Raw genomic sequence first — 19,710 nt, 5'->3', positions numbered from 1 at the left:
AACTTCCAGGATTTAAATGTCATTGACATAATAGAATGTAATGTAAATAAACCAATAGCACAACAACAAAGAAGTGAGACCTGCCAGAGGCATGGCATGCCTAATTATTGAAGGAGCCCATCCTAGCTACCAACATAGGCCTTCCTTTATGAATGACAGCAGGGGCTGTGGAGAAAAATGTAGAATCAGGAAGGAGACCCAGTCATAAAATAAATAAAAGGCTCCCTATGAAATGGATTTTAGGTGGCAAACAGAGTAGAACCTTAAACAGAAGGGTTAAGTTCCAAATGATCTCTGTGGCTCCCCCCAACTCTAATATCCTAAGACTAGATGGATGAGAAATCTTTATCTTGAATGTTGGTATTTAGCAAAATATGGATTTAAGTGAAAGAGAATGAAGTGGTCACTGAGGACTTCATGATGATTCTGAGAGGGAATGTGAACAACTTTTAAACACATTGGAGTCAAGTTTTCTGTTATCATTGATTTTACCCCCAGTATTGGGACTCTTCTGCAGGAAGGTCAAGAGCATGATCCTCAAGGTGGTAGACACATGGGAAGTACTCTTTGAGTTTGCAAATGGAGCAAAGAAAGTGGGAGTGAAATTTTTCTGTGAGTAAGCCAAGAATTGGAACTGAAAAGAAAGACCAGTTAAAAATGGTGTGTAGGCCACAGCCTGCCCCTTGCCTCCAGGAGGGTCCTCTGCTAAAGCCAAAAGTAGATCAAAGTGGCTGCAGGGATGAGAAGGCTCTTGAGGAGGACTCTTCCATATCTTTTTTTTTTTTTTTAACGTTTATTTATTTTTGAGACAGAGAGAGACAGAGCGTGAACAGGGGAGGGGCAGAGAGAGAGGGAGACACAGAATCTGAAACAGGCTCCAGGCTCTGAGCGGTCAGCACAGAGCCCGACGCAGGGCTCAAACTCACAGACCGTGAGATCATGACCTGAGCCGAAGTCGGACGCTCAACCGACCGAGCCACCCAGGCACCCCAGGACTCTTCCATATCTTATCAGTGCTTACTCCCTCAGTGCCTTGCCCTCGCTCTCCTCTGTGTCCTCGTCCTGGAGCCCCACCAGCCCTGAATGCAGCCTGCACACCAAAGAGAACAAAGAGTGATCCAGAAGGCGAAGCTGGCTGAGCAGGCTGAGTGCTCCAACATACCCACCTGCATGAAGGCCATTATGGAGTCAGCTCTAGGTGGCCTATAAGAACATCTTCAGGGGCTTCAGGTGCCCCTGGAGGATCTTCTTGAACATAGAACAGAAGAGCAACACGTCTGATAAGAAGTTGCTACTAATTAAGAACTACTGGGAGAAAGTAAAGTCTGAACTGAGATCCATCTGCACCACTGTCCTGCAGTTGTTGGATAAACACTTAACAGCCAATGCAACTAATCCAAAAAGAAAAGTCTTTTATCTGAAAATGGAGTTTACTTCTAGAAAACTTTGTTGCACATGGTGAAAACAGAAAACAAACTATAGATAATTCTGGAGAAGCTTCCCCAAAGGCATTGATATAAACAATAAAGAGATGCAACCCACACACCCATCCACCTTGGGTTGACTCTTAAGTTTTCTGTACTTTACTATGAGATACTTAATAACCCAGAACTTGTCTGCACACTGGCAACATTTTTGTTGTTGTCGTTGTTGTTGTTTTATTGAAGTATTATTAACATATAGTGTTATATTAGTTTCAGGTGTATAACATAATAATTTGGCATTTCTATACATTACTCAGTGCTCATCACCATAGGTTACTTTTAAACCTCCGTATCTACCCCCCATTCTCCCCACCCACTTGCCCTCTGGCAACCACCAGATTGGTCTTTGTATTTAAGAGTCAGCTTTTTGGGGGCACCTGGGTGGATCAGTTGGTTTAGTGTCCTGACTCTCGATTTTGGCTCAGGTCATGATCCCAGGGTCATGGGATTAAGCCCCATGTTGGGCTCTGCATGAAGTGTGGAGTCTTCTTAAGATTCTCTCTCTCTCTCTCTCTCTCTCTCCTTCTCCCCCCCTCCCCCACTCACTCTCTCTCTCTCTAACATAAATAAAATGAAGCCCAAATGTCCATTGACTGATGAATGGACAAAGATGTGGTATATATACACAATGGAATATTATTTCGTGATCAAAAAGAATGAAATCTTGCCATTTACAACAATGTGGATGGAACTTGAGTGTATTATTCTAAGCAAGATAGGTCAGTCAGAGAAAGATACATGTCATATGATTTCACCCATATGTGGAATTTAAGAAATGAAACATGAACATAGGGAAGGGAAGGAAAAATAAGATAAAAACAGGGAGACAAATCATAGGAAACTCTTAAATACTGAGAACAAACTGAGAGTTGTTGGAGGAGAGGAGAGTGGAGGGATGGGCCAAATGGGTGATGGGCATTAAGGAGGGCACTTGTTGGGATGAGCACTGGGTGTTGTATGTAGGTGATGAATCACTAAAATACTACCCCTGAAACCAATACTACACTATATGTTAACTAACTTGAATTTAATTTTTTTAATGTTTATTTATTTTTGAGAGAGTGCAAGTGGGAGACAGAGGATCTGTCTAGGCTCTAGGCTAGACAGCTCTAGGCTCTAAGCTGTCATCACAGAGCCCCACACGGGGCTTGAACCAATGGAACTGTGAGCTCATGACCTGAGCTGAAGCCTGGTGCTTAACTGACTGAGCCACCCAGGCACCCCCATTAACTTGAATTTAAATAAAAAATAAAATGGAAAAAAAGCATTTTTTAAGAGTTTTGTCTTTTTTTTTTCTTTCTTTATTTGGTATTTGTCTTTCTTTTATCTTTCACTTAGCATTATACCCTCTAGGTCCATCATCTATGTTGTTGCAAATGGCAAGATCTCATCTCATTCTTTTTTTTTTTTTTGGCTGAGTAATATTTCACCCCACACATTCTTTATCCATTCATCTACTTTTTAAAGTTTATTTATTTACTTTTGAGAGAGAGAAAATGTGAACAGGGGAGGATCAGAGAGAGAGAGGGAGAGAGAGAATCCCAAGCTGATGGCACAGAGCCTGGCACAGGGCTCAATCCCATGAACAGTGAGATCATGACCTGTGCCGAAATCAAAAGTTGGATGCTTAACTGACTGAGCTACCCAGGCACCCCTACCCATTCATCTATTGATGGACACTTGTGTTGCTTCCATATCTTGGCTACTGTAAATAATGCTGCAAAGAACATAGGGGTGCATATAGACTTTTGAATATCCAGTAGCGGAATTTCTGGATCACATGGTAATTCTATTTTTAATTTTTTTTTTTTTTACATTTTTTTAACGTTTTTTTTTATTTTTGAGACAGAGAGAGACAGAGCATGGATGGGGGAGGGGCAGAGAGAGAGGGAGACCCAGAATCGGAAGCAGGCTCCAGGCTCCAAGCCATCAGCCCAGAGCCCGACGCGGGGCTCGAACTCACGGACCGCGAGATCATGACCTGAGTCGAAGTTGGACGCCTAACCAACTGAGCCACCCAGGTGCCCCTATTTTTAATTTTTAAAGGAACCTCCAAACTGTTTTCCATAGTTACTGTACCAATTCACATTCCCATGAACAGTGTGTGAGGGTTCTTTCTTCTCTACATCTTCACAAACATTTGTTTCTTGTCTTTTTGATTCTGGTCGTTCTGACACATGTAGGGTAATGATATCACATTATGGTTTTGATTTGCATTTCTCTGATGATTAGTGATGTTGAGCATCTTTTTATGTGTCTGTTGCCCATCTCTATGACTTCTTTGGGAAAATGTCTATATGAGTCTTCTGCCTATTTTAGTCAGATTATTTGTTGTTTTCCTTTTTGGTATTCAGTTATACAAGCTCTTCATATCTTTTGGATATGAACCCTTTCTTGGATATATAATTTACAAATATCTTCTCCCATTCAGTAGGTTACCTTGTCATTTTGTTGATGGTTTTCTTTGCTGTGCAAAAGCTGTTTAGTTTGATGTAATCCCAACAGTTTATTTTTGCTTTTGTTTCCCTTGCTAGAGGAGACCCATATAGAAAAATATTTCTGTGGCCAGTATCAAATAAATTATGCCCTATGTTTTCTTTGAGTAGCTTTATGGTTTCAAGTCTCACATTTAGGTCTTTAATCCATTTTAAGTTCATTTTTGTGTATGGTGTAAGTAACTGGTCCTATTTTATTCTTTTGCATGATGTAGATTAATTGACCATATATGCATGGGTTTATTTCTGGGCTCTCTATTCTGCTCCATTAATCTATGTGTCTATTTTTGTGCCATAGCTAAAACCACTTTTGATGAAGCCATCACCGAACCTAATGTACTGAATCAAGACTCATACAAAGACAGAACTCTTATCATGCAGTAGCTTAGTGACAACCTAACATTATAGACATTAGACAATGCAGGAGAAGAATGTGAGGTACAGAAAACAAAATGTGTCCAGAGTATCATCCTTTTTTTCCTTTAAGAAACCTTTTTACACATCTCCATTCCTATGTGAATTCTCTATAGCAAAGAAACTCTTTCATGTTTCTGAAATCATCCATTTGGTATTTCACAGTGGATTAAATTTCTTAGAGTAAGTGTTTTACCATAGGTGTATCATAAGCCATCTCTTCTTCAGATGTAAATGGTATGTGTTGAGTATTGTGTGGAATAAAGTGGATATTTAAAACTAGAAAAAAAATGGGGGTGATGTAGGACAAAATCCCACCAGAATAGGATTATAGGAAAGGTACTGAGTCAGATAGTTTCCCATGCTGGCCAACAGGTGGCATTAGAGTAGCTTGAATGCCAACTAGAACAGAGGATGGGAACATTTAGGATCAAGACAGCTTTTGGGTGAATATATGGGGAGGCAGTGTGACTGGTTGTCTGTATTTAGGTATGTCTGATCTCTCTTTCTAAATTGTTTATTGCTTGAAGCTAAGAACATTTTCACATACAACAAAAAGTACTGAACTTTTCTGTGTTTTAGTTTTCTCCCTTTAAAGTGGATGTAACCTGCCTCATAGTGTTATTGAGATCAATGAAGAGTTAATGCACGTAAATAAACAGTGCAGATTACAGAATAAATATGCAACAAATGTTAGTCAGTATGACTGCACAATGACCATAAGGCACATAGTGACCACATGTGATATCAACAGGTATTAGTGGATGCATAAATGCACAGGATACTCATAAGCCTGATATTTATAACTGAGACTACCTAGCATTAAAATATCCATAGAACATTTGGTAAGGGAATAATCATTCACATTGGTAATATGATACTTTATTTAAAAAATGTATATAATCTCAGGGCCCCTAGCTGGCTTAGTTGGTAAAGCGTGTGACTGATCTCGGAGTTGTGAGTTCGAGGCCCCTGTTGGGTGTAGAGATTACATAAAAATAAAATCATTTAGGGGCGCCTGGGTGGCGCAGTCGGTTAAGCGTCCGACTTCAGCCAGGTCACGATCTCGCGGTCCGTGAGTTCGAGCCCCGCGTCAGGCTGTGGGCTGATGGCTCGGAGCCTGGAGCCTGTTTCCGATTCTGTGTCTCCCTCTCTCTCTGCCCCTCCCCCGTTCATGCTCTGTCTCTCTCTGTCCCAAAAATAAATAAAAAATGTTGAAAAAAAATTTTTTAAAAATAAAATCATTTAAAAAAATTTTTTATGTTTATTTATTTTTGAGAGAGAGAGAGCGCAAGCAGGGGAGGGGCTGAGAAAGAGGGAGACACAGAATCTGAAGCAGGCTCCAGGTTCTGAGCTGTTAGCACAGATCCCGACATAGGGTTCAAACCCACAAACCATGAGATCATGACCTATGCTCAAGTCGGACTCTTAACCAACTGAATCACCCAGTGATTCACGCCAAAATAAAATCTTTTTTAAAAAATGTATAATTTCAAGAGTCCATTGAAATGGTATCTCTCTGAGTATCATTTAGAGTTCATGTATCTTTCATTGAATCTTTCAAGAGAGGTGTTGTATCAGTATTGCAAAGCTAGGGAAACCTATTTTGGTGTATTCCTTAGGTAAGAAGTGCCAGTCCCTATACTTTTGCCCAGACGCAGGTCTGATCAGCTTTATGAACTTAGTTCTATCTTTACCTAGAAGGCTACTCAAAAAAGAGGCTCAAACTCATCTTGCTGTTCTAAGCTTGATAGTCAGTGGACTAGATGAGGACTCTGGAGTACTTACTTAGCCATCAAGCTGCATTTTCCCTTCCTAAATTTTGACTCCAGGAGTTCAGGTCTTAGAATGGGGCTTCTAGGGGCGCCTGGGTGGCTCAGTCGGTTGGGCGTCCCACTTTGGCTCAGGTCATGATCTCGCGGTCTGTGAGTTCGAGCCCTGCGTCGGGCTCTGTGCTGACAGCTCAGAGCCTGGAGCCTGTTTCAGATTCTATGTCTCCCTCTCTCTGACCCTCCCTTGGTCATGCTCTCTCCCTGTCTCAAAAAATAAATAAAACGTTAAAAAAAAAATTAAAAAAAAAAAAACAGAATGGGTCTTCTACCCAGATTCCTGTTTTTCATGTCGATTTTTCCTGAGATTGGAATTTTTCCTGGACCTCAGCCAGGGCCCTGACAACCTGCCTGTTCATTTCTTACCCTCCTAACCTGATACCCCAAGTATTCCGCTGTCCCTTAGATGCTGAGTGAGAGTTGCTTCAAACACCATGGATCCCTCTGGAACAACTATCATTGTCCCGCTGACAAAAACTTCTGTAGTCTAGGAGTCAGTAATAATCATCATATCCTCTCTTGGATGTGGACCCAAATTAGTCCTGCATTCTCCACACCACTTCAGACCCTGTTATTGAGATTCCTGACAGGCCAGCAAAGGTGGGCCAAACTGCTGGGTTATCCTTCCCTTCTCTTGTCCATGCCTATTTCCACTTTCCATACAGGCTCGGAAAGCTTCATTCATGGCTGACAAGAAGGGAAGATTGGAATGGAATAAGAGAAAGGCAGATATTTCAAGAAAGAAAAGTGATAAGAACCCTTTAGCTCCAGAGATATAAATGCTATGCATAAGAAATGAAAAATAAAGTGATTCTGAAATTTTAACATGAGGAGGGAAATATAATTTCAAAGAGGCAATATGGAAATAAAATGGGATTTAATTCTGTTTGAGTCCTTACTCTTTCATTTATAGATTATTTGACTTAATGCAAGCTTAAGTTCTCTGAGTCTCAGTTTCCTCATGTGTAAAATGGGATTATAAAAATGTTTATCTTGCAGGGTTGTGAGGATTAAATGAAATAAGGCATGGAAAAATGCTCCATTTTGGAGCGGTGCTTGTCCTGCCCATGACCAATTCTTATATTAGAAGTTAAAAAGTAATATCCTGTGGACTGGACATGGCTCAAAGATAAGTTTTGTTTGGGCTTGTGTCAGGAGTCCTCAAGACCACCCCCAGGTTTGATGATTCACCAGGAGGACGTACAGGACTAAGCATATAGTCATACTCAAGGCTATGATTTATCATGGGAAAGGATATGCAGCCAAATCAGTGAAGGAAAAAAAAGCAGGTGGGAAAAGTCCAGGGTAAACCAGGCATAAGCTTTCAAGGGTCCTTTCCCGTAGAGTCACACATGATGTGCCTAGTTGCCCCCAGCAATAAGTTATGACAACACACATAGAATGCCGCCAGCCAAGAAGCTCGTTAGAGGCTCAGCACCCAGAATTTTATTGGGGACTGATCATGTAGGCAGCTTCTGCCAGGCATGTACCAAAATTCCAGACTCCAGAAAGAAAGCAATTGCTTGGCATAAACCATATTGTTTGTACAAACAGTTCAGGCACAGTGAGTCACTCTTATCAGTTTTAGGAATGGTGGGAACCCTCCCAAAGTTCAGGTTCCCAAATGCTAGCCAAGGGTCAATTATCAGTAGACCTTTCTAAGAATAAGCAGGTAGACCTGCTAAATTAACCATTTTTGCATAGGATTTGTCCATGTAGGGTTTTCTTCTTCTTTTACTTTTTTTTTAAGATTTAAAAAAACGTTCATTTATTTTTGATAGCGAGTGGAGGGCAGAGAGAGAGGGAGACAGAGAATTTGCCCATTCAGGGTTTTCTTCTTTGCTTTTTTCTTTTTTTTAAAACTTAGTTGCCATCCTTCAAAAATTAAGAAATTTTGCTCAGGATTTCCAGCTCCTTGTAAAAAGTCAGACATTGTGGCAACAATAGATCCATATTCCCACATGGCAACAATTGGCAGTCCATTTTAAATAAGGCTTAAATTCCCCTAAATTCACCACCATCTCCACCACTGTCAATAGTCATTCCCACACTGAGTGCTGACTGTCATTTAATGTCATGTTTTTCTAACTCTGGCCATGAGCTGCTTGAACCAGGAATGGCAGTTGACCAGAGTACAAGACAAGGAGGCAGGCATGTAGAATACCACTGAGTCATGGCAATTAACAATAATACATAAGGATCACATTTATGAATTTCTGCTGTTGGAGGTATCCAAAAATGCAGTGAATCCAGAACTCCTCTCTGGCACTATTACAGCAATTCTTTATGAGTGTTCTTAGATTGCTTTGACAACACTTCTTTGCAATATACTATAAAGCCTTTTCATTAAAGTTAATTTGAATAAGTTTTTGTTCCTATTCACCCAAAGATTACAGACTGGAATAGTGGTAATATAAATAAAACACTGTGTATATTATCAGTTAGTAGTTTGTAAATCAAAATTATTGTTATCTCACTGCCAAGAATTGTTGGAATGGACTAAAATATGTCAACAGAAAGGTAAATCTTGTTCAGAGGAAATAGATCCAGTGAATATTCAAGTAGTTCTGCATATCAGTGTATCCACTTATTTACCTACTCAACAAATGTTTATCGAACACCTACTATGTGTTAAGATAATGCTATTTAACAAAACAAAACTTCATCTTTATATTCCTAGCATCTAGAAAAATATGAGGTATGAAGTTTGGATTCAATAAATGTTTCCTGACTTCAAAAATAATGTTCACTTATAAGGATATCTAAAAGTGCCAGGATAGAGATAATGAAAGGAATTTGATTGAATATAAAATGGGAAAATGCAAGTGATATTATTGTAGGATTATGCTGCTTGTCACCTAATCAGACAGATGTTCTAGAAGCTGCTTTCCAATTCCAGTTACAAAACTGACACAGAGGCAATTCAGAGGAGGAATGGCAACTCTTCCAATGTGTATCGAATGTTCCATTCTACTAAAGGCAAAGAATTAGAAAAAAAATTCTTTACTTTCCTACCTGATAATTTTATTACTCAGAAGACTAAGGAAGCAATTAGGGAATTGACTTTTACTAATAAATAAAAACCAGTTAGTGAAGTGTACAGAAGCTACAAGAAGATTAAGAGAGGCAGTGTCACATTAGAGTTGAACACTGGGAGTAGAGTATGAATTTGTTAGTATTCTTTAGTTGTAAGTGGCAGAAATCTAATTCAAATGAACTCAGGCACAGTCGGATCCAGGTTTTCAAAATAAGTCATCAAGTAACAGTATTTTTCTTTTGTTATTATTTGCTTTTCTGTCTACTATCTTCATTCTTAAGACAGGGTCACCATTCATAGTGGCAAGATGGCCTCCAATAGCTCTGAGCTTCTGTCCTTCAAGGTTAACAAGCTCATTAGAGATATCTCTTTCCCAACATTTTCCACAGATTTCTGGGATTGGAGAGTCATTTGACAGGTTTGTGGTATGGGCCCGTCTCTAAACCAATTATGTGACCAGTGAGGGGTGGGGGTAGGAATATACTAGGCACATACTAGGTCTGAAGCTGAGGAGCTGAAGTCAGTACTAATGGACTGAAAAGGAATCGTTCCATAAGGGAAAATTAAGGTTCTACTACAAGAATTACAGGTGCTGGGGATTCATTGCTTCAACAAATATTTACTGAGCGCCTACTATATGTAGACTTAGTTTAGATTCCAGATACATAACAATGAATAATAAAAACAAAAATCCTTGCTTCATTGGACTTTGCATTCTAGTTGGGATGAGAGAGACAATAAACAGCTACATTAATAAAATATGTAATATTTCAGGTGGAGATATGTACTGTAGGAAAATATCAGGGAAGAGGAATAGGAATTGCTGCAGTTTTATGTAGGGTTATCAGAAAAGCCCTTATTGAGAAGGGGACGTTTGAGCCAAAGCAGATAAGAGAATGAGCTCTGTAGATATCTGGGTAAAAGGGGGGAAGGAACAGCAGTGCATATGTGGGTTTTTATCTTGCTCAAGTGGGCCAGGGAAGAGTAGGAGAGGAGGTCAAAGATTATAAAATGTCTTGGAGGCTATTGACTTTGATTTTAATGAGTCGAGAAGCCACTGGAGAGTTTGAACAGAGTAGTGATATCATCTAGCTGACATTGAAAAACGTAGACCAAAGGGAAGAAGCAGGAGATTAGGTAAGAGATCAGTGCAATAATCCAGATTAGAAATATTAATAGTTTAGACCAAAATGATAACAGTGGACTGGGTTAAAAGTGGTCAGATTCTGGGGGTGGTTCAGTCAGTTAAGCGACCAACTCTTGATCTCACCTCAGGTCTTGATCTCAGGGTTGTGAGTTCAAGCCCCATGCTGGTTTCCATACTGGGCATGGAGCCTACTTTAAAAAAAATGTGGTTGGATTCTGGATATATTTTCAAGGTAATGAACTGGGGGGAGGGCTGGAGAAGTAAAATAAAGTATCAAGGATAACTCTGAGGTTTTTGGTAAGAGTGATCAGGAAGGCTGGAGTTAACTAAGATGGAGAAAATTGTGAGAGGAACAGGTTTGTGGAAGAACTGGAGTTCCACTGCATCCTTATGAAATTTGAGATACTTGTTATGATTCAAAGTGGAGATATTGATGGCAGTGGAACATATGAGTCTAGGATTCAGGTAAGAGTTCTTGGCTGTGGAGTTTATCAGTATATATATGATATTTAATGACATGAGACTGAATGAGATCACTGAAGGAAAGAGAGAGTATAGAAAAAAAGAACTCCAAGGATGAAGTACTTCAATGTTTAGATGTCAGGATGATGATAAGGGATCCCTAAAGAAGACTGGAGGATGAGAAGCAGCAGCCAATGAGATAAGAGGCAATCGAAGAGAATGTGATATCCTGGAAGGAAAGAGAATAAAATACTTCAAAGAGGGAGAGATCACTCTGTCAAATAAAGAGAGGTCAGGTGAGGGACACCTGGGTGGCTCAGTCAGTTAAGAGTCCGACTTCAGCTCAGGTCATGATCTCATGGTTGGGGAGTTTGAGCCCCACGTTGGGTTCTATGCTGACAGCTCAGAGCCTGGAGCCTGCTTCAGATTCTACGTCTCCCTCTCTTTCTGCCCCTCCCCTGCTCACACTCTGTCTCTCTCTCTCTCAAAAATAAATAAACATTAAAAAAATTTTTTTTTAAAAAGAGAGAGATCAAATGAAAATAAGGACTGACCTTTGGATTTAACTACTTGGAGGCTTTGTCATGAGCAGTTTAAATGTCTGAAGGTGAAAAAACCCTATAGAGAGATATCTTCATGAGAAGAGAATTTGGAGGCTACAAATATCAAAAACAACAATACAGGGGCACCTGGGTGGCTCAGTTGGTTAAGCCCCCAACTTTGGCTCAGGTCATGATCTCACAGTTTGTGGGTTCAAGCCCTGCATTGGGCTCTGTGCTCACAGCTCAGAGCCTGGAGCCTGCTTCAGATTCTGTGTCTCCCTCTGTCTCTGCCTTTCTCCTGCTCACACTGTCTCTTTTAAAAATAAACATTAAAAAGAAATTTTAAAAAACAATACAGTTTATATCTGTGTTTTGCAATAAAACAGAACAGAGAAATGGAGCTGTAGCTAGAAGAGGGATGTCAAGAGAAGTTTTTTTTTTAATGGGAAAATTTTATATGTTGGTAGAATGATCTAGTGGAGAGAGGAAACTGATGATAATAGGAGAGTAAAGGCAGGATTGATGGAGCAGTGTTCTTGAGGAGACATGCAAAACAACAGATGTCCACTATAAAAACATATGGAAGATTTTAGAAAAACAGATTTCTAAAAGCTCAGAGTAAAGACAACTCTGGTTTTATGGCCAGCATCATTAAAAATGGACAATAGATTAAGAAAAATGAGAGAGACTAAGGGGTAGAATTCTTCCGATGCAGTGGAAGATTCTGGCTTGAACCTAAATTTTAATCACCACTGGCATTCAGACATGCCTGCATGTGTAGTGTCAGGGCATGAGTCCTCCATTATTGTGCATGATAGGAAATGGAGTTTCCTGGGAAAGAATTCATTCTAAAGGAAGAGAAAGTAGTGCTCTTAGGTTTGGACCAATAACTGGCCACACAAGAGGGGCAATTAGTAGAGCACGGTGTCTATGTCTCAGGTCTAGCCTCTGACCCAGAGTCTGTAAACCCATGTTAGAGTCCTAAGGAGGGGGGAATACAAGAAATGAAATCTCTGTTTCAACGAACTGTATAAGATACTAGGATAACAAGACAATCCTATCTTGTTACTCATCTGTTAATGCTAACACACAGAGAGGAAGAGCTGTGATCCTACTTTGGTGCAGCAGGCTTCAGCGCATTAAAGACTCTAAAAATTGCCTCCTCCAACTATAACATTTAATGAGTCTACAATGGTGACCAGCCGGGATGGTGGTAGCAGCAGTAAAGGCCAGCCCTCATTACCCTGTAGCAGTGAGAACCAGTTTCAAGAGTGGGAGAGATTTTAATAGTTTGTAGCTATAGGAGAAAACACCCTTGGTATGGATATCACCTGCAGTAGAGGCAATGGCCAGGCACTATCAACTAACTTCATGGGAAGCAAAGGTTTGGACTGCAGATGTCATCAAAGAGGGCCTGAGTAGGAGAGAATCATGGCAGACAGAGGTGATAGCTGACATGACTTGTTTATGAGCACATGAGCTTCCTCACACCTCCTATGAGCTTCCTAGAGACGACTGGACGAGACTTTAAGAGCAGCGACAGGGGGCGCCAGGGTGGCTCAGTTGGTTAAAAGTCTGACTTCGGCTCAGGTCATGATCTCGTGGTTTGTGAATTTGAGCCCCGCATTGGACTCTGTTCTAATAGCTCAGAGCCTGGAGCCTGCTTCGGATTCTGTGTTTCTCTCTCTCTATCTCTACCTCTCCCCTGGTCACACTCTGTCTCTGTCTCTCTCTCTCTCTCTCAAAAATAAATAAACATTAAAAAAATAAAAAATAAAAAAAGTTTAGCTACAAGTCCCACAATAGAGGGTTGGGATGAAAATCAGAAAAAAATATTATTTATTACTGTTCTATGGTTCCATTTTATCCTTAGGTTTATCCCTTCCATAGGGAAGCATGGGTTGTAAGAAATTACAATCACATATAAAGCTGATAAGAAAATACCAAAGAAACAACATGTGGCTGAAAAGAATGGGGCTCTGCTAAGATAAGTGCTGATGATAGAAAGAGATGTGCACAACCAAGGACACACATGGAAGAAAAACTCAGGAAGGATAAAGTGCAGAACCAGCTGAAGTTGAGGATAACAAATACAATTCAGTTAAAACAAAACAAAACAAAGCTATGTTTGGAGGTAGAAAATGATGTAATACTGACAGATGGCAGAGAAAGTGTAACCACTTAACTGTTGCTTTACTTCTTTTTTGTTTTTTCAGTAAAGAGAATAGTCTTCAAAGGGGAAGGTAGAAAACATAAGCAGGAACTGATATGAATGCTATCATTATGAGAGATTCTCATTATTTTTACTTTTCTCTGTTTTTTGAAAGTTTTAGAATGAGAATTACTTTACTTAAAAAAAGATTTTTAACATTTAATTGAAAATGAGAAAATTAAAATTTGATATATATGAAGGATTTAGTAAGAGTCTAAATCAATGCTTTAGAGGGTGCCAAACCCACAGTTCCAGATGAATTATATCTATTGGGAGAGTACAGCTGTGATAATGGGACAATGGCTGATAGTCTTCAGATCATGATGAAGAACAGGAAAGTTGCCAATAGATTATACCTAATGTTTACATTTTATAAATCAACGTTATATGTCTAATATTAGCTACTGTCATCTGCTATGTGCTAGGCATGGTAAGTAAAGTATGGCTTATAGGCCAGTTTCAGTCCACTGCCTGCTTCTGTGCCAAGAATGGTGAATTAAATGGTTTGAAAAATATTGAAAGGAGAATATTTCATGTCATGTGAAATTTATATGAAAACCAAACTTCAGTGTCCACAAAGGGTAGCAGGATTCTCGCACAGAGAGTTGTGACACCGAGCTTTTTCTTTCCAGGAAGCAACTTTATTCCTGCTGGCACGGCTCAGTTTGGTTCGTACCCGAAGAACTGAGCCCTGAATGCCATGTGGCTTAGTTTTTTTTTTTTTTCCTACTTCTTTGTCTCTCATATATGGTAGCACACAGACATGTAGTCTGATTAAATGGTCTCATGTTACGAGGTCATGAGGGATGTTGTCACATACGTGTATAGCCAGGTTGGGTTTGTTTTGTTTTTTTTCCCCTTAGGAGGGGACCCTACCACAAAAGTCTTATTAGAACACAGCCATTCCAGGTCACCTGGGTGGCTCAGTCAGTTGAGGGTCTGACTCTTTGTCTTGGGTACAATCTCACAGTTCGTGAGTTTGAGCCCCACATTGGGCTCTGCGCTCATAGCACAGAGCCTGTTTGGGATTTTCTCTCTGTCTCTGTCTCTGCCTTTCCCCCACTGTCTCTTGCTCAGTAAATAAACAAATAAAACTTTTATTAAAAAAAAGAATACAGCCATGTCAATTTGTTTATATACTGTCTATGGTTGCATTTGTGCAATGATGGGAGAATTGGGTAGTTTGGCAGAGGCTTATGGCCTGCCAAGCCTAAAATATTTACTGTTCAGTCTTTATGAAAAATAATTCACTGATTCATGGGCTAAATATATATCTGATGCTATCTTCAACCTATGCAACTATGAAAATTTGTATTTCATTAGGTTCCCTCTAGGGCCTACCTAGGGAGGTGGGCTGTGCAGCTACTATCATTCCTGTGATAAAACCAGAAGCTCAGAACATTTAAATGACTTGGGCAAGGTCACACAGCTCACATGGGATCTGTATTGGTCTTCTGTTCTCAAAATCCACACTTTTTATACTATACCATACTAGATAGCTAGAAGACTAGTGATGGCAAAATGTTTCCTTTAATTTTTAGTGGAGAAAAGGACACTGTAGAAATTTTATTCTAATGAGTTTCATTTTAAATCTCAGGAAAAGGGGAGCCTGGGTGGCTCAGTTGGTTAAGCATCTGATTTTGGCTCAGGTCATGATCTCACGGTCCATGAGTTTGAGCCCCACATCGGGCTCTGTGCTGACAGTTGGGAGCCTGGAGCCTACTCCAGATTGTGTCTCCCTCTCTGTCTCTGACCCTCCCCCATTCATGCTCTGTCTCTCTCTGTCTCAAAAATACATAAACATTAAATCTCAGAAAAAAAATTAAATTGCTAAATAAGTGACTATAAAAATGTAAGAAAAGAAAGTATTCATTCAGAATACTTTCCTGCTTTGATCATATTTCTATTCTATAAAATATTTCATATAATTAAATGCATTAAAATAAGGTTTATAATAAGAGAAAACTATAAAAAAGGATTCTTGACTCTATTATATAGTGCTTTACAGTTTTCTAAAGCACATTTACATGTACTATTTTATTTGAGATCACAACTCTGTCAGCTTGGCAAGGCAGGGATCGTGAGCCCTGTTTTGCAGACAAAGCTCAGAAAGGCGAAATAGCTTATCTAAAGTTACAAAACTAGTGACAGAGCCAAGACTTGAACCCCGGTCTTCTGACTTCCAGTTCAGTGTTAGGGACGTAATAAAATAGCTATATTTATTGCCTTTTAAATTTGTGCCAGGAACTGTTCTAAATTCTTTACCATATTAACTTATTTGAGTATCACAATGATATTGTGAAATATGCTCTATTATTATTCCCATTTTACAGATGAGAAAATTGAGAGCAGAGTGATCCATTTACTTGCTTAAGACTGCAGAACTCATAGTAGATGATAGAGCCAGGATGTGAACTATATACTATCTGGCTCTAGAGTTAGAGCGCGTAGCCACTACAAACTCTGCTTCTTCCTGGGGTATCTGACATAGCTTCCCATGACAGCACTCTGGACTGATAGCAAACCTGTGTGCTGGATGAAAATAAAGTTACATGATTACACTGCCTACTGAATAACAATACTAAGAGTAGTAATTAAAGGTTTGCAGTATCCTGAGTGGTGGGTCCTCAGAGGACGAGGGTTATTATAGTGAAGTCTTAAGTTGATTGTTGATTTTTTGCCTATTGCATTGTATTGCACTGTATTACAAATATAGGAAGTGGATTTGAAGATTGTATTATCTGCATTTATCTCCTCAAAACGAGAGGATTGTCTGAAAGGATCCATACAAAGAAAATGTGTGTACTGAGTAGTTTATACCAATAAATATGTATGTATTTGCACATTCTAATAATGCGAGCACAAGATGATAGAGCTGCTACCTGTAAAGTGAGGGGCAATCCTTTGTGAACAGCAAAGACATAAAACAATTGATAATCTAAGCATATCTAATATGTGTAGTTTTATTACTCTCTTTGGAAATATAATTAAAAATACAAATTATAGAGAATCATTAATAAAAATAATTTCGCAGTCAAAACAGAGAACACTGACATACATCATATACAAAATAATACTGAACCTTGGGCCATGAGCTGGATCATTGAGTTCAGTAAATAGCAGGAACATTTAGATAGTTTAATGTTTGGGGCTTGTTCCTGTGATCTGTAAAATTTCTATCTTGTTCTTTGTTTTTCAGATGTTACAAGCAGAATGTCTAATTTGAGTATTGTAAACAACACCCTGAAGTTATTTGCTATCAGTCTAAACTAGTTATTCATGGCACATATACCTGGACCAACAAGAGTAGCATCACCTGGGAACTAGTAAGAAAGGCAAATTTTTGGACCCCACCCCAGATTTACCAAGAGAAAAACTGTGGGTATCAGGGTCCAAAAATCTGTTTGAACGAGCCCTCACGTGATTTTAAGAAATGTATATTGTATGTGTCTAGAACAGTTAAATTAGAAATAGCTGGGAGGATAGAGAGGAGTTTCTTAATATTCAGAGATAATTAGTATTGAATAAAGGCCATGCAAAGTGAATCTACTGAAACCACAATTTTACAGTCTTATTTTTCAAGTAAGAGCCAGAGACTACCAGAATCAGCATTCCTGGGAGTTTGTTACAAATGCAGACTCTATGTCCCCTCTCCTGACCTGGTTGAATCATAATCTGTATTTTATTTTTTTATTTTTTTTTATTTTATTTATTTTTTTTTTTTTTTAATTTTTTTTTCAACGTTTATCTTCATCCTTGGGACAGAGAGAGAGACAGAGCATGAACGGGGGAGGGGCAGAGAGAGAGGGAGACACAGAATCGGAAACAGGCTCCAGGCTCCGAGCCATCAGCCCAGAGCCCGACGCGGGGCTCGAACCCACGGACCGCGAGATCGTGACCTGGCTGAAGTCGGACGCCCAACCGACTGCGCCACCCAGGCGCCCCCATAATCTGTATTTTAACAAGATCTCCAGGTGATTCCTATGCACGTTAATATTTGAGCTACTATGTTATAGAAAAAATTTTTTAAATGTTTGGGAAAAAACTTAAAATGTTGAGATTTTAGCTTTTTTCTTTTTAATATAATTTTATCGTAGTATGTTATAATATTCTTCACCACTTTATGGCTGACATTTATAGTACTATCATAACTTTTGTAACAAAAATAATTTGAGGGCTTCATTATTTTCCAAAGAGCCTCTTGTAATGTTTAATAGTCGAATCATTCTCTTTTGAAGTGCTTATCATCAGACCTGTTTATTTTCTTTTAGTACAGGCACATCAGGTCGACTCCTTATTTTTTCATGGCTTTTACATGACCCAGCAGTTTTCCAACATTGTGTTCACTGACTTTATGAAGTATACCTTGATTTTTTAAAAAATTATAATTCACTTTAGGGTCAATTTCCATTACATTTGTGGATGTTTATATCCAACATTCAGGCAATGGCTGCCTGACCAGCACTTTGACAGGATGGGTGGGGATGAAACCTCATGTTAAGCTAGAGGATGTTGGGTGGGAACAAATTTTATAAGTGGTTGGGTCATTATGTCCATATTATGATAAATATTGCTTTATTAGGTAGCCTCCTAAATGGGATGGCGGGATGATGGAAACTCAGATAACAGTGACACAAACTGTTAAGGGTGATTATCTCTGGGCAATAAAAGTCCACATAATTTTTATTTCCTTCTTTGTGCTTATCAGTATTTTCTAAACTTTCTAGAAAGAATGTATGTTATTTTTGCAACCACAAAGAAAATCTCTATTACTTAATAATTTTTTAAAAGTTTATTTATTTTGAGAGAGAGAGTGCGTACAAGTTGGGGAGGGGCAGAAAGAGAGGGAGAGAGACAGAATCCCAAGCAGGCTCCACAGTGCAGAGACTGACTCTGGGCTCAAACTCATGGACGTGAGATTATGAACTGAGCCAAAATCAAGAGTCCAGCGCTTAACCAACTGAGCCACCCAGGAGTCTCTCTATTACTTAATAATTTTTCAAATTGAGTTATAATTTATTTGGCATGATCTGATAGGGTAGAGGCCAGAGGCACTGGTGGTGAAAGAATTCACTCAAGGCAGAACAAAGGAAATAGAAGTTTATTGAATACACTGCAAGGGAGCAGCGGGCTAGACAGCAAAGGAGAGACTGTCAGCCAGGAGGCAGTGGTGGGAGGCTGTAGTTAAGGGGGGGGGGGGGAAGTAAGAAGGTATGGGAACTTAAGGAATTTTCCTTTTTAGGTACCTGTGCCTGGGTATAAGTTGGTCAGCTAGGGCTTATTGATATTTTGAAGTGGGCCACCTGATGGGCCTGTTTGTATTCAGCCCCAGTGGCCACTATGGGATCTTTTAAACTTATTCAGGTTTCCATTGCTTAAGTTAGTTGCCTAAAAGCAGCCTCTACAATTTACATTCAATAAAATACACAGAGATCCTATGTGTTTAGTTCAGAGAGTTGTGGCAGTTGTATACACCCATGTAACCATCACTCCAACATGATATGAACTATTTCCATCACCCAGAAGGTTCCTTGGTGCATGCACCCTTGAAACCAGAAATTACCTTAATATAGCACTCCTCCTGTAATACACACTGCTTCCAAGACTTTCTAACCTTTACAGTTTTTTCAGCACATTACATCCAGATTTTAGCAAATACACATTTGTGTTGGCCTCAAGCATAGAACTTAGGTATGCAGCGGCAGTCTGCATTTCTTTCCATATATTCCCCTTTGTGTATTCCTAACTCAAATTTTAAGTAGAAAATGAGAAAAATGTTTTCCTCTCACAATTTCCCACAGCCATTCCTTTTACTGTTTTTCCTTCCTGCTTTGAAACAGCTACTTACTGCACTGCCAGCAGAGGATTCTATTAAGATGAAAGCTGTGTCCTTGCCAAGGCAGACAAAGGGCTCTAAATGGAGCCTGCTTGCCAGTGTCTAGGAGAGGAAGAGGTGTGTTTCGCCCCTCTCTCCCATATCATATCCCCACTGACACCCACATCTGCCCCTCAAGTGTCTCCTTCTTATTGTTCTGGTTCATGGTAACAACAAAAACAGCAAAAATAATGCTGATTAAAAGATAATGAA

The 19,710-nt window shown here is 39.4% G+C and overlaps 1 long non-coding RNA gene and 1 pseudogene across 5 annotated transcripts in view; both read left to right on the top strand.

The window, feature by feature from the left end:
- Positions 1 to 19,710, top strand: part of LOC147579027 (uncharacterized) — a 166,505-nt gene that overhangs the window by 42,285 nt on the left and 104,510 nt on the right. The gene's annotated exons all lie outside the window — the stretch shown is intronic.
- Positions 998 to 2,830, top strand: LOC147579029 (14-3-3 protein theta pseudogene; annotated as a pseudogene).

The sequence above is a fragment of the Puma concolor genome, chromosome B4 (assembly GCF_028749965.1).
Source record: "Puma concolor isolate L17-30 chromosome B4, mPumCon1.1.hap2, whole genome shotgun sequence".
NCBI lineage: Eukaryota > Metazoa > Chordata > Mammalia > Carnivora > Felidae > Puma > Puma concolor.
Note: the sequence above shows the minus strand (reverse complement) of the source record. Positions and strands in the feature narration are given on the sequence as shown.